The sequence below is a fragment of the Musca domestica genome, unplaced genomic scaffold (genome assembly GCF_030504385.1).
Source record: "Musca domestica strain aabys unplaced genomic scaffold, Musca_domestica.polishedcontigs.V.1.1 8, whole genome shotgun sequence".
Classification (NCBI taxonomy): domain Eukaryota; kingdom Metazoa; phylum Arthropoda; class Insecta; order Diptera; family Muscidae; genus Musca; species Musca domestica.
The window spans coordinates 3924728-3938748 of NW_026712409.1; positions in this window are offsets into that span (position 1 = coordinate 3924728).

A 14021-nucleotide genomic window follows, 5' to 3' on the forward strand; every position below is an offset into this window, starting at 1 on the left:
GATATTTGGTATTTTGATGATTTTAGGACATTATTCACCAAATTTTTTTTATCAAGTTTCGTAGTTGAAAATTGTAATGGCTTATGACAAAAGTTGCCTATGCAGGTCCACGCCTTCGTATAGACCATAGTATAAGAGCTACATTCAGTATTTTTAAGATTTTAACAGAATTTTTAACGGATTTTATTTTTCCTTTATTTAAAGATCGGTCCGGCCGAACTAAGAGGTTTTTTTAATTGTTTTTTTTTTAATATAAATTTTCATTAAAAAAGATTTCAGCTCTCGACTTCCTCAGCTCTTGAGAGATGCATCACAAAAAAATAAATAAATACAATGTCAATTATTTTAAAACATTTCTTCTTTTAAACACGTGCAATTGGAAAATCTTCACCCTTTGGACTTTTCAACTTGGACTGATAGCCTTGAAACGGGAAACGAGATTACAAATGTAAATCCCACATTTGTTGTTGCTCTAAAACAAAAATTAATTATGCCATAAATAAATAAAATCCATAAATAATTCAATAATAATATTTGGATCATTTGATTTTATATTTCCTAAACGGGTTATGATCTAAAATAAATTAAAAAGAAATTGAAGGAAAATATATTTCTTTTCACCTACATACATAACGGCAATATGCTCAGGATATGAGCTCTGCAAAGATGACTAATTTTTTTTAAACACCATAAACAAAGTTAGGAAAAGATACGAGTAAACAATGACATATTAGTAAATAAACAAAAATGATTGATCTTTTGTTTTTAAGGTTTAGAAAAAAATAATTAAAATTTAGGCACACACATGCTCTGTTCTAGTACCTGCAAGAATCTGCTATTTTTTTTTTTTTTTCAAATTTCTTCGTTATCATAAAGGGAAATCGTTTATCTTAGTAAAGACTATAAATAACAAGTAAAAAAGCTGTAAGTTCAGCCGGGCCAAACTTTGAATACCCTCCACCATTTGGAACGAATTTGGCAATTTCAAAAAAAAAAAAAAAAAATAAACAAATAAATAAATAAAATCCGTTGAAAAATTCTGTTAAAATCTTAAAAATACCGAATATAGCCGTTATATTCGGTTATATTTGTCATAAGTCATTGCAATATTCAAATGCGAAACTTGAAAAAAAAAAATGCGATGAATGTCGCTAAACTAATCAAAATGCCGAATATTGGGAGGTGCCGTTACATAAAATTACAAAATTCTTGCAATTTCCTTACAAATGATATCAGTCTTGAATTCTCTCTTTAAACAGCATATCGAAATATCCTCTTTGGGATACACATGTCTTGTTAATTAACTATTTGTCTCGGACATAAGGTTTCTTCTGGTGCAGCCACACCGACATTCTTCCACACAAGTCCTTCCTTCGTCCTTTGGCAGTGAAATAACTTCGCAATAGATTTCAATGCGCAATTCAATTCAAGTGGTTACATTTTTTCAATTATTTACTCCTGCCCCATGTTTGACATTCACAAAACATGGTTAGACATTGTTTGGCAAATAAATGCTGATTCAATTGTTTTCGAGTTGAAACTATGATGATATGAATCAATGGTGAGAGACGGCATGGCACGCGTCTCAAAGTCTTATCAGGAGCATAAGATTTCCAAAATTAAATGTTATTGGTTTGATTGTTTTGCTTTCTATTCTATTAAGATCACAGTTTTAAAATGTCCACTTCTAAGGCGATTCCTAGCTCAAAATTATTTTAAATTTATTGGATGACCGGACTAAAGGAGAGCGAGAAAAGAGAGAAATTTTAACAGTTAATTTAATGAGAGTGCGAGAATCTATCAAATAACAAGTTAAAAAGTATAATTTGGGTTTCCCTCAGCAAAAGTTCGTTTATTTATATATATTAGGACTTTTGTTATGATTAATCACTCTTGACCCTCTATGGAGTAGGTCCCGAAGGAATGGGCCAATATTGTCCATTTCGTGCCGGACCTAAGTAAATATGGTATAAATATTGCGACGTGCCAGATTTGGACTACATCAACTATTTCCTTCACTTTATATGAGATATGTGATAATTTTTAGAAAATGTCCGTGAGGTACCAGATATAGTCGACCGAAGTATTCCATTTTCATACCTCACCTAGTCTATCGAACATTTATATCCAATTCTATGCAAAATCATAATTTCCATATTCATCTCAGGTTTCAGCTTGAGAGAAATAGCAAGTAGTAAAAATCGCTGACTTGTTCCGCAAGATATGGCAGACAAAAGTACTGAAAATTTCGGACTTTTGTGGTTGAGGTACCAGTAGGTGTGTACCGATATATTCCATCTTCACACCAGACCTTAGGTTAATAAAAATATTGTAATGTTTGTAATTTGAAGACAATCGGACTCTTACATCACATTTTATAAGAGTTGTAATTATTCAAAATTTTGGCCCTTTGGGGGGGAGGTACTAGAAGAAATGGTCCGATCTCTACCATCTTTATAACAAATCTTGTGTTGATTGAGTTTTCCAAGTTTGAATGAAATCGGATGTTAATTCCACGTTATATGAGCTTCATGAATATTCAAAATGTTGACCCTTTGTGGAGTGGTACTAAAAGGAGTGGACCGATATATCCCATCTCCACAGCAGATCTTGTGTTAGTAGAAATAATGGGATGTGTGAAATATGAAGAGAATCGGTTGAAGAGATCGGAGAAGAAATGATCCGACCACCACCATATTTATTACAGGTCTGGTTTTTATGGAAATATTGAGATGTATTAAGACTGAATAAACTCGGATGTTAATTTCGCGTTTTATGAGCTTCATGGATATTCAAAATTTTGATTCTTTGGGGGAAGGTACCAGAAGAAGTGTACTGATATTATCCGTCTTCACACTTGACCTTGGGATAATAAACATATTGTCATGTGTGTAATTTGAAGGCAATCGGAATCATACAACACGCTTTTTGAGAGTTATACTTATTCAAAATTTTGACCCTTTGGGGGGGATGGTACCAGAAGCAGTGGACCGATGTATCCCATCTTCTCAGTGATCTTGTGTTAGTAAAAATAATGGGATGTGTGAAATATTAAGAAAACCGGATGATTATTTCGGATTTTACAATCGTTCTTGTTATTCAAAACTTTGACCCTGGTCCGATCTCTACCATCTTTATAACAGATCTTGTGTTTATGGAAATATCCGATATATCCCATCTTCACACAATAAAAATATTGTGATGTATGTAATTTGAAGACAATCGAACACTTATATCACATTTTATAGGAGTTATGATTATTCAAATTTTTAAACCCTTTGTGGGGAAGGTACTTGTTGTAGTGCACCGATAATGTCCATTTCCACACCTGACCTAGCACTGATTTAAATATTTGCAAAGTTGGAGCAAAATCGGATTAACATTTCTTTTTCTGTGCAGTAAATTATTTTAATATTGACATTTTGTAGGGGAGGTGCCAGAAGGTTTAGACCGATATTGCCCTTCTCCGAACTCGATCTAATTTTAACAATAATATTACGATGTACCAAGTTTGGATCAAATCGACCACTTCCTTCGAGAGAGTCCAATAAGATTTACAAACTCTCCGTGAGTCAACTCTCAAAATGGCTCTCTTTTCTCGCTCTCATTTACTGGGCTTTTCTGTTATAGCCCAACATTTTACAAAATCAGAGATGGGAATGTTTTTTATGCATTGAAATTTGACAAGGTAAATTACAGAAAATGCAGAGCTGGGAATGCAAATTTGAAATGAGGTTACCTTTACTTCATTGTACCATGGTATATACCTTCTTTATTTAAATAGTAAAATCAAGACAGCAAAGTATTTTCAAGTAAGACTATCCATCTTTGCATTTTCTGTAATTTACCTTGTCAAATTTCACTGCATAAAAAACAGTTTTTCATCTCTGATTTCTGTGTATAAAATAGATTAATAATTTAAAAAAAAAAGTATAAACATGATTGCACAACTTTACCTTCTTAATTCTACCATATTTATTTGTCTATGATTATACTGTTTATTTATCGAAAATTTGATCTTATTTTGATTACAAAATTATTAATATCTCAGACTTCCTTGTCTGGATTGTTTATTTTTAAAGAATAACATCATCACTTGGCATACAATTTATGGCGCACACTTGTCTAGCCATCCATAGGGTCGATAATCTGAATCTCTTCGATTAGCATTTAATCTTTGAACTTTCTCGATTCGATAAGATTTGAATTTAAATAAAAGAGTCTTTAACTTACAGCCTTAGGCACGGCATTCAAACGGAACGGTTTGCAAATTTGAAATTCAAAGTCAAAACTTATGTAAATGTAACCGAACACTCCATTTCGAACAAGAATGACAAAATTTCGCCAGAATATAAAATTATTTGTGAATAAATTAATCGAGATAATACAAAAAACTTTCACAAAATTTATTTTGAAAAAATAATTCCCGCTCGAATAGGGAAATAAATAACCAGTTTGACAGCCAACGAGTGGCATGAGGTGACGATGAGATGATTATCATCCAGACCGTTTTGCTAAATTTTCAGTTAATTGTTAAAGTAATTTGTCAAGAAATAAAGTTGGAAGAAAAGAGTTGAAGGTCATTTTCGCAAAAGTCGTTGATTGTTTAATAAAATGTCATTTAAATTAAGGAAATGTTTTACCTCTGACCTCTAGAGATATTAATTTGAAAACCTTAAATTAATTTGTTTTTTAAATCTGCCGAATAAAATATAACCAACAACTAAATTCGAACTTGTAATAACAGCCCTGAGATTTTTTCATTTTTTTGGAATTTCAAAGTCTCGATAGGGGTCAACTGCATGTACTGTTGATTCTGCTATAATTTTTAATATTTTACTTCCGTTTTCTTAGTTCAACACATTATTTCCATAGATCTTTTCTAATTGATTCTTATTTTATCGGTTTTTCGTTTCATACATCTTCGTCTTCTTTTCATTTCTTATCATTTAGTTAAAGCTTAAGCAAAAACAACAACAAAAAAATCACCAAACATTTGCGGAAATATTTTCGTCATCTTCTTTTCTTTTGAGCTGATCATCTGAAAAAAAGCCTTTGACATTTTGCATTTAGAATCTCCATTAGAAAAGATATAGAAAGAATCGAATAATTACCGTGGACGGCCTTCGATCAACGAACAAGGAAATTTGAAGTTTTAAATTTGAATCTTTCCTTTGCCAAATCGAATGAAATTTCAAATGGCAATAACCAACCTTGTAGAGTTTCTTGATTCGCATTAAGGAAATATTGGTATCTTTTTTTTTTTGGCAAATTCTAAAACTGTGATGATCTGATCTAAGATCTTTGGGGGAAATTATATTTTTAATTTAAATAAATACCATTTAGACTGACAAGACACCAAATTAACATGGTTTTAAATAAAATCTATGATTTCATAGGAAACAAGGTCCATGATAGGAAAGGAAAGAAATCAAGGGCGGGGTACGACTATCGAATTTGCATTAATAGCCCAATAATTGTACAAATTATTGCAATATGTCCGTTAACCCAAAAATCCAGTAAATGAGAGCGACTGAAGAGAGAGAGAAATTGAAACAATTGAGCCAGTGAGAGTTTGCATTTTTTTTTTAAATCATAGCAGAATAATCGATAAAACAACAACCACATAGAGGCAAGTTTATCGACAGTGAATCAATCCCAAATAATATTTAACGCTTGAATTGCTCATCGCTTAGATTTTACCATGGTAGAAGAATACAGGTAGATGCATCAACGCTTGGAAACATTGATACGTCAATACGAATATTGCCTCTGTGGTATTTTGGCCCATTCTCGGCGAAGCGCTTGCTTAAGGTGATCGACACTTTGGTATTTTTTAGTGCCAAAGTGCCAAAATGTTTGCGTGCCCAAGGCTTTAATACACCCTCCAGAATATTTTCGCGATAATGTTCGGCATTTATTCTGATGCCACGTTCTATTAATACGAGCGGAGAGCGACCCACACCATCACCATGGCCGGCGCTTGAGTTCTGGTGGCCAACCGAAGGTGCATATTTTCAGCTGACCTCTTTGGCAAGTAAACACCGATCATTTTGTTTGCTTACAAACTGCTGGACAACGAATGTTTTCTAATCGGAGAAACTCTAATTCGGCAGTTCACCACTTTCGGCCAAGCGAAGCAACTCTTTAGCTCTTTTGAGTCTATTTTCTTTCTATTGCGGTGTAAGTTCTTGCACTTTTTGAAATTCCATTGGCTTTATCCCGAGCTCATATTCAGTATTTTGATGATTGTAGCCAAAATTTTCAATGGAATTGTCTGAAAATCCACACAAGGACTTCATTCTAAGTATTTTACCCCCCGGAAGTAAATTGTCTACATAGGTCCACTATATCGTATAGACTCCATATAATGGTACCGCCCGATATTTGGTATTTTGATAATTGTAGCCAATTTTTTTCAATGGAATTGTCTGAAAATCCACACAAGGAGTTCCTTTTGAGTCCCTTACCCCCTGGAAGAGAATTATCTACATAAGTCTACGATATCATATATCCCTTATATAACGGTTCCTCCGAATATCGATATTTTTATGATTTTATCCACATTTTTCAATGGAAATATCTCAAAGTCCACACCGGGAGTTCCTTTATCGTATAGCCCCCATATAATGGTACCTCTAGATATTAGATATTTTGATGATTCTAGCGACATTTTCGACTGGGATTTTTTTTTTTTTTCAAATTTCACATTTACAGTTTAAATTAATGGAATTTTAGGTTGACTTAGTTCAATTTTGGCCAATAATTTATACTTGCCCAACGATCCCTTATTCTCCAGCCGATGACTTAAGCCAGTAAAACAGCTCTTTATGTACTTACGCCTCAAGTCCGTTATATGCAATGACCCTTATATCAGCCTAATTTGCTCAAATTTGACAATCTGGATTCTCATTGCATAGAAATTTGACCTACGAAATATATCGATATCGTTTCTCTTTGACATAAGTGAAGTTGTATATTTAAGGTCCTTCCACAACTTCCAGTCGATGTGGTTGCAATATTGACATAAGGTAGGGCAGGTTAATTAAATGTGGAAAATACAACTCTGAAGATGGGATCATGGTAGAATGAAGAAGGTAAAGTCATACAATCATATGTTTACAATTCTTTTTTTCAAAATAATTCATTTGACAACATCTCATTGTCAAAATATTTGTTTATAAATCCATTGCTTGCACACAAAACAGAGATGGGAACCTGTTTTCTATGATTTGACAAGTTAAATTACAGAAAATGCAAAGATGGGTATGCTTATTTGAAATGATAAGGGTTATGTTAAAAAATCGAATAATACAAGTTATTTCAATAGCAATTTTTTTACAAACCCACTAAAATTAAAATGAAAGGTACCTGCATTTGTACACTAAATGCCTACAATAATAAATTTACAGCAATTTCCCACTTTGTTGTATAGCGCCATAAAAATCCCAAATTATTCTCCAACTGCGTCATGATAAATTTCCATCAATCTGGAATCGATTATTACAAATCTATGTATTTGCGTCATTTATTACGGTTGTGAAAGCTATCCAAAGCTACACACAACTATACCTACAATTTGTGTAAATTACACCGCCCTTAGTTGTCGGTGTTACCTTTTCACCTTTAGTTATTTTGTATTTTGATGGGCTGACATCAATAATTTACCAGCCGTTCAGGGAATGGCAATCGATTCGGCCGTGGCCAATATTGAAAATCGAAATTACTCTGTAACATTAAAAATATTGTCGTGAACTTAATGCCCTATTTAGAGGTACATAGGCGGGTACACACACACACTTATTCATATTAGGTACACATACACAAATATAGTATTACGTGTCTATGTTATCTTGGCCAAAACAAATTGCCATCGAATGCAAAGAATATTCCATTTGTCCATTAGCCGCCGTTAGCAGTCAGTCCAGTAGCCAAATATAGTCGGGAATTGTTAAAAAAAAAATGTTTGTTGTTGCGAGGGAAACTTTATGACAATTGTCATACGATTTTTCACATTTGATATTGACATACATACATACATATATATTTTTGTATATTGGGGTGTGGTACATAAGAAAGTGAAACAATACAAGTAAAATAGTATCAGTCGGTTTTGCTGACAGATGTATACTCCCAGTCTTGAGTTATGATTATTCAAACTGTTGACCCTTTATGGGGGAGGTTCCGAACAAATTCGTATCTGACCTAAGACTAATAAAAATATCACAACGTGCCACATTTGGACTATATCGACCATTTCCTATGCTTTATCTTAAATATGTACAAATTTTTGGAAAAAATTTGCGTGACATAACAGATATAGCGGACCGAAGTATTCCATTTTCATACTTCATCTAACACAGATAAAAATATGGGTATGGCCAAAATTAGAAGAAAATCGAACATTTATATCCAATTTTATGCGAAGTCGATAAATTACATATTCATATACAATTTCTGGTTAAAAAAAAATTTTGATATGGCAAGTTTTAAAGAATCACCGACTTGTTTCGCAAGTTATGACAGATAAAAGTATTGAAAATTGTGACTCTTTGTGGGTTAGAGATACCAGAAGGAGTTCTATCATCTTTACAACAGATCATGTGTTAGGAAAATATTTGGATGTGTCAAAATTTGAAGAGATTTGATTGCTTATTTCGCATTTTTGAGGATTTTGTTTTTCAAAATCGCAACCCCCTTTGTGGTGGAGGTACCAGAAGAAATGATCCGATCTCTACCATCTTCATAACAGATCTTGTGTTGATGGAAATGTTGAGATGTATTAAGTCTGAATGGATTCAGATGTTAATTTCGTGTTTTATGAGTTTCATGGTTACTCAAAATTTTGACCCTTGGTGAGGGAGGTACCAGAAGGAGAGGACCGATATATCTCATATTCACACCAGACCTTGGGTTAATAAAAATATTGTGATGTGCGTAATTTATAGAGAACCGGATGCTTATTTCGGATTTTATGATCGTTTTTGTTACTCAAAACTTTGACCTTTTGTGGGAAAGGTGCCAGAAGGAGTGTACCGATATTTTCCATCTTCACGCCAGACCTTAGGCTAATAAAAATATTGTGGTGTGTGTAATTTGAAGAGAATCGGATGATTATTTCGGATTTTATGATCGTTTTTGTTATTTACAATTTTGACCTTTTGTGGTGGAGGTACCAGAAAGAATAGTCCGATCTTTAACATTTTCATAATAAATTTTGTGTTGATGGAAATATTGAGATGTGCCAAGTCTGTATGGAATCGGATGGTTATTTCGTTGTTTTTGAGCTTCATGAATACTCAAAATTTTGATCCTTTGTGGGGGAGGTACCAGAAGGAATGGACCGATATATCCCGTCTTCACGCCAGATCTTTGGTTAATAAAAATGTTGTGATGTGCGTGATTTGTAGAGAACCCGATGCTTATTTCGGATTTTATGATCGTTTTTGTTATTCAAAACTTTGACATTTTGTGGGGGAGGTACCAAAAGGAATAGTCCAATCTCTACCATCTTTATAACAGATATTGTGTCGATAAAAATATTAAGGTGTGGTAAGTCTGAATGAAATCGGATGGTTATTTCAGTGTTTTTTGAGCTTCATGAATATTCAAAATTTTGACATATTGTGGGGGAGTACCAGAAGGAGTGGACCGATATATTCTATCTTCACAGCAGACATTTTGTTAATAAAAAATATTCTGATGTGTGTAATTTGAAGGCAATCGGACACTTACATCACATTTTATAAGATTTAAAATTATTCAAAATGTTGTCCCTTTTGTGTGGGAGGTACTGGATGGAGTTGACTGCTATTGTCCTTTTTCGCACCTGACCAAGCACTGATGAAAATATAAGGAGTTGCAAAGTTAGGACAAAATGCTTTCTCTTTCTGTTCAGTAAATTATTTTCTCTGAAAATGCGAACATTTTGTGGGGTAGGTACCAGAAAGAGTGAACCGATATTTGGCATCTCCGGACTCGAACAGACGGATGGATATCGCTAGATCGACTTCAAATAACCTGAAAAGGATTTGGTCCAAAGATACCTAGGTTCTAAAACCGTTATTTCGATAAGGTACGTTTTGGTCATATCAAATGATATACCCTCTCTAGCCATAACAATAACAAAACCTCGAAGTCCCTTTAAAAAGCAACAAACAACAATTATCTTTTTTCGCCCTGAAATTCGTCTTACTTTTTATAAATCCACTTCGTTCCAGCCTAATACACCTACACACGTTCCTAACTAAAGATAACATCAAGCGGGGCACACTTCATTCGCCAATTAAATAAATGGGGGAAATGCCGACAAGTGACTTGTTCTTTCCGTTGTTGCTGCTATTGTTTTTTTTCCAGCCACTTGAATTGCTCATAGGAATATTTGGAGGCTTATCTCTTGGTTAGAATGTTCAGAAAAAAAAAACAAACCAAAACAAAATAAAAAGTATATTCAACTCTAGATATTTGGAAAAGAAAGTTTAACAAACAAAACAAAATAAAATTCTCATAAAATTTACACTGGTCGACCAAGGTACAAACTGTAAAGTTCGGTAGGTTCGATAAAATTGAAATAAATAAATTTGAGAATAAATTAGTTTTAAATTTCCTTTCCCATTTTTTGGAAGGTACTTTATTTGAATTTTACAAAAATAATGGCTAATATCCATTAAGTGTTTTGATTTCTTATTTATTAAATAATTTCAATTTCAATACGTCTTAATTATGAGAAAAATGCAAATATTCTAAACGTATTTTTTATTTACCTTTCTCTAATCTTTTGCCTCTTAAAATGCTTCCAGACCCAGTTTGAAATAAAAAGCAAAACAAGACTTTAATTACCTTGCATTTGGAAGGTGACATCATTTTTGAAAATTAACCAAAAATTGTTTCATAATAATTGAGTAAATATTGAATATTGTTGTGAAATAACAACTATTGTTGTAGGGTAGAAATTGTCTGGTCGCTGACCATGCGAAAAAGATTTGGAACTATCGGTTTGGTTTGACCTAGACTGGGGGAGTTTGAATCGAATTGAAATCGATTGATTCAGATTTGATTTATATGCGACCCTACGATTGCTTAATTCAATAATTTTGAAAATATTGAATGGCGTTTCAAATCATTTTCATCCAGCGGAGAAGTCAACCAATTTCTTTTCATCCAGCGAAATAGTCATCTTGAGCATCAAAATTTCCTTAAACATAAATCTATGCCCTATGGATCTTTTAGTTTAATTCCAATAATATGGGCCACAGGGTATAAAAAATGCACTTTTTAGTGATATTATATCGTTCGTCCGAAAGTCTTATCTTAGAGAGTGAAACAGCTTACGAACCAGCCGATCTGACTCTAGATCAGGGCCAGGCATATGCTGGCCTTCAGAACCAGTGAAAAACAAGTAAAAATGCAGCCAAGTTCAGCCGGGCCGAACTTTTAATACCCTCCACCATTTAGAAGGCCCTTTATAATTTCAAAAAAAAAAAATCCGCAAACTACCACTTAAATGAAAACCGTTATATGGAAACTATGCGAAGACGTGGACCTGCTTAAACATTTTTTGTCATAGGCTGTAGTACCCATTTCCAACTTTAAATACGAAATTTGAAATAATTCCAGTAAATCATGTCGCTAAAATTATGAAAATATCGAATATCGGGTGGTACCGTTATATGGGGGCTATACGAAAACGTTGGCCGACATGGCCCATTTAAGAATTTAACCTCCCTACTTGTAAACAATGCATGTATGCAAAATGCCTTCTATCTCAATTCGTTCGAAAGATAGCGTGAATACAACAGACAGAAGGGCATCGCTAGATCGTCTTTAAATTTTACACTGATCCAGAATATATATACTTTTAAGGTTCTATTATAAATATTTCGAGGAGTTACAAACGGAATGGCAATGCTAATATACCCTCCATAGAATGGTAGAGGGTAAAATAATATAATAAGGAAGTTACAAAGCTGAGAGAACATAAAAGTGGTACTCTCTACCTGGTCCTTCTCCAGATCGATACGTTAAACCCCCGATTAATGGCCAAATTGACCATTTTCAAAGTATTTGCTTTTCAGACAGGCATTTTGAAAGTATCCAATGGTGAAAAAACTCTGGAATAGCATAGCAGGACCAGTGATTATACATTTCCATAGACAAGCGCCCCTCAAGGCTATCGACCGAGAGACACTTTTGACTGCAAAAAAAAAAAAACTTCTTAAGCTTCATTGGGAGTTGTTATAGTAGGGAATGGAACGGATCCCTTTGAGAGGGATCCCCGTCTCAGGCCATCCTGCTAACTATATTTCTCTAAATAAATCTCTTTTTCTCCTTTTTGCATTTTAGATCTCTTTCAAAATCTCTCATTTGTTCCCAGGATGAACGCAATGGACTAAAGGCTTCCGAGTAAAGTATTTGCCGAATGCAACAAATATTCTTCTGGCAACAAAGCTAATTGAATAGATGAACAGATAAATTGTATTTCAGTGTCATTATGATTAAAAACATTTAAATAAAAAAAATATCTAAATTTCCTTTTATTTTATTTTAGGTGACAAAGTCGCTTATATTTCTAATCCCTCGGCTTTAGGTCATTAACAACGCAACAATATCTTTTCACTTGATCTACTTTCCCCTCGTTTACTTTTTTTGCACATAGCAACCATCAAAATCGATTCGAAATCGCTTAAGATGATAACGAGTAAAAAAAGAAACTCAATTTGTTTTTTTTTTCACGATATATGTTGTTTATGATTTATTCTTAATATTTGGAAAAAATAATTGTACATAGAGTTTGGTTTGATTCTTGTGTTTTCTTTTGTTTTTTGTTTTTGTTTTCAATTAAATACAATTTTTACGTTTTGCTTTGTTTTTTTTCTTTGTATTATTACTATTGTTACAGACATAAATACATACAATTATTACATACAAATTATAATAATAATAATATTATATAATAAATCATTGTTCTTTGTTTGTTTTGTTTGTATTGTACAAATTATATATATAAAAAAAACATTTCTTCACTTTTTTACAACAACAAAAAAAGAGAAAATAATCGAATAACTTAGAGTTTTTTTGGGGTGTTGCATAATTGTTTTTTCTCTTTTCTTTTTAATAATAGATTTTTCTTTTAAAATAAGAATTTTTTCCTTTTAAGAAAAAATCAAATCTCCACAAAAAATATTATTAAGAAAAACTGTTTAAAAACAAAATACAATATTAAAGCCAATTATTATTTTTTTCAAAGTGGGGAATAAAAGAAAAATGGAAAATATCATTTACACAATGTTATTGATTTTTTTAAAATAAAGTAAAGAAATTTGATTTCTTTACTTTGTCTGTGTGTGGGTTTTTTTGATTTCTTTTATTCCTCTCATTAAAGACAATGTCAACGACTAAATTTTTGTTTATTAAAACCTTTCTTTCATGACTAAAAACGTGTTACAAACTATGGTTACAACAAAATAACCACCTCTCACTTTCCCTTCACTTGTTTTCTTCCATTGAAAGGGAAGAGAAAATGTTTAACAAATTTTAAAGAAATTCCAAAAACAGAAGAAAGCCAAACTTGTCTTTTTTTCAAAAGGGGAAAATTGGGAGAATTTTAATAAAATTTGTTAAAACTTTTCTGATTCCCAGATCCACGAAACGAAAACACCTAAAAGTAAACAACAACATTTACATAGTACATATTGGACTCAGAGAATTGTCTTTTTCTTGTAGTCAATTATAAATGACGGCTGTTCAATAACACCCATCAAAGCTTTTTAAACTTTGGTTGATGTCCATCCAGTCCATCATTAGAACAAAAAAACGTATTTTAACTTCGTTTGCAGTTCACAATCGACCATAAAGTAAGCGGTTTTTGGTGCAGTATTGGTGCTTAACTCTTTTTTCTTTTTCTTGCCTTAAATACAACTCTAAGAGGTGTTTACTTTTTTTCTTCACTTTTTTGCTCTACGACGAAGCAAACGATTCATGATCACAAAGAAGAAACACACAAATATAAAAAAAACCCAAAC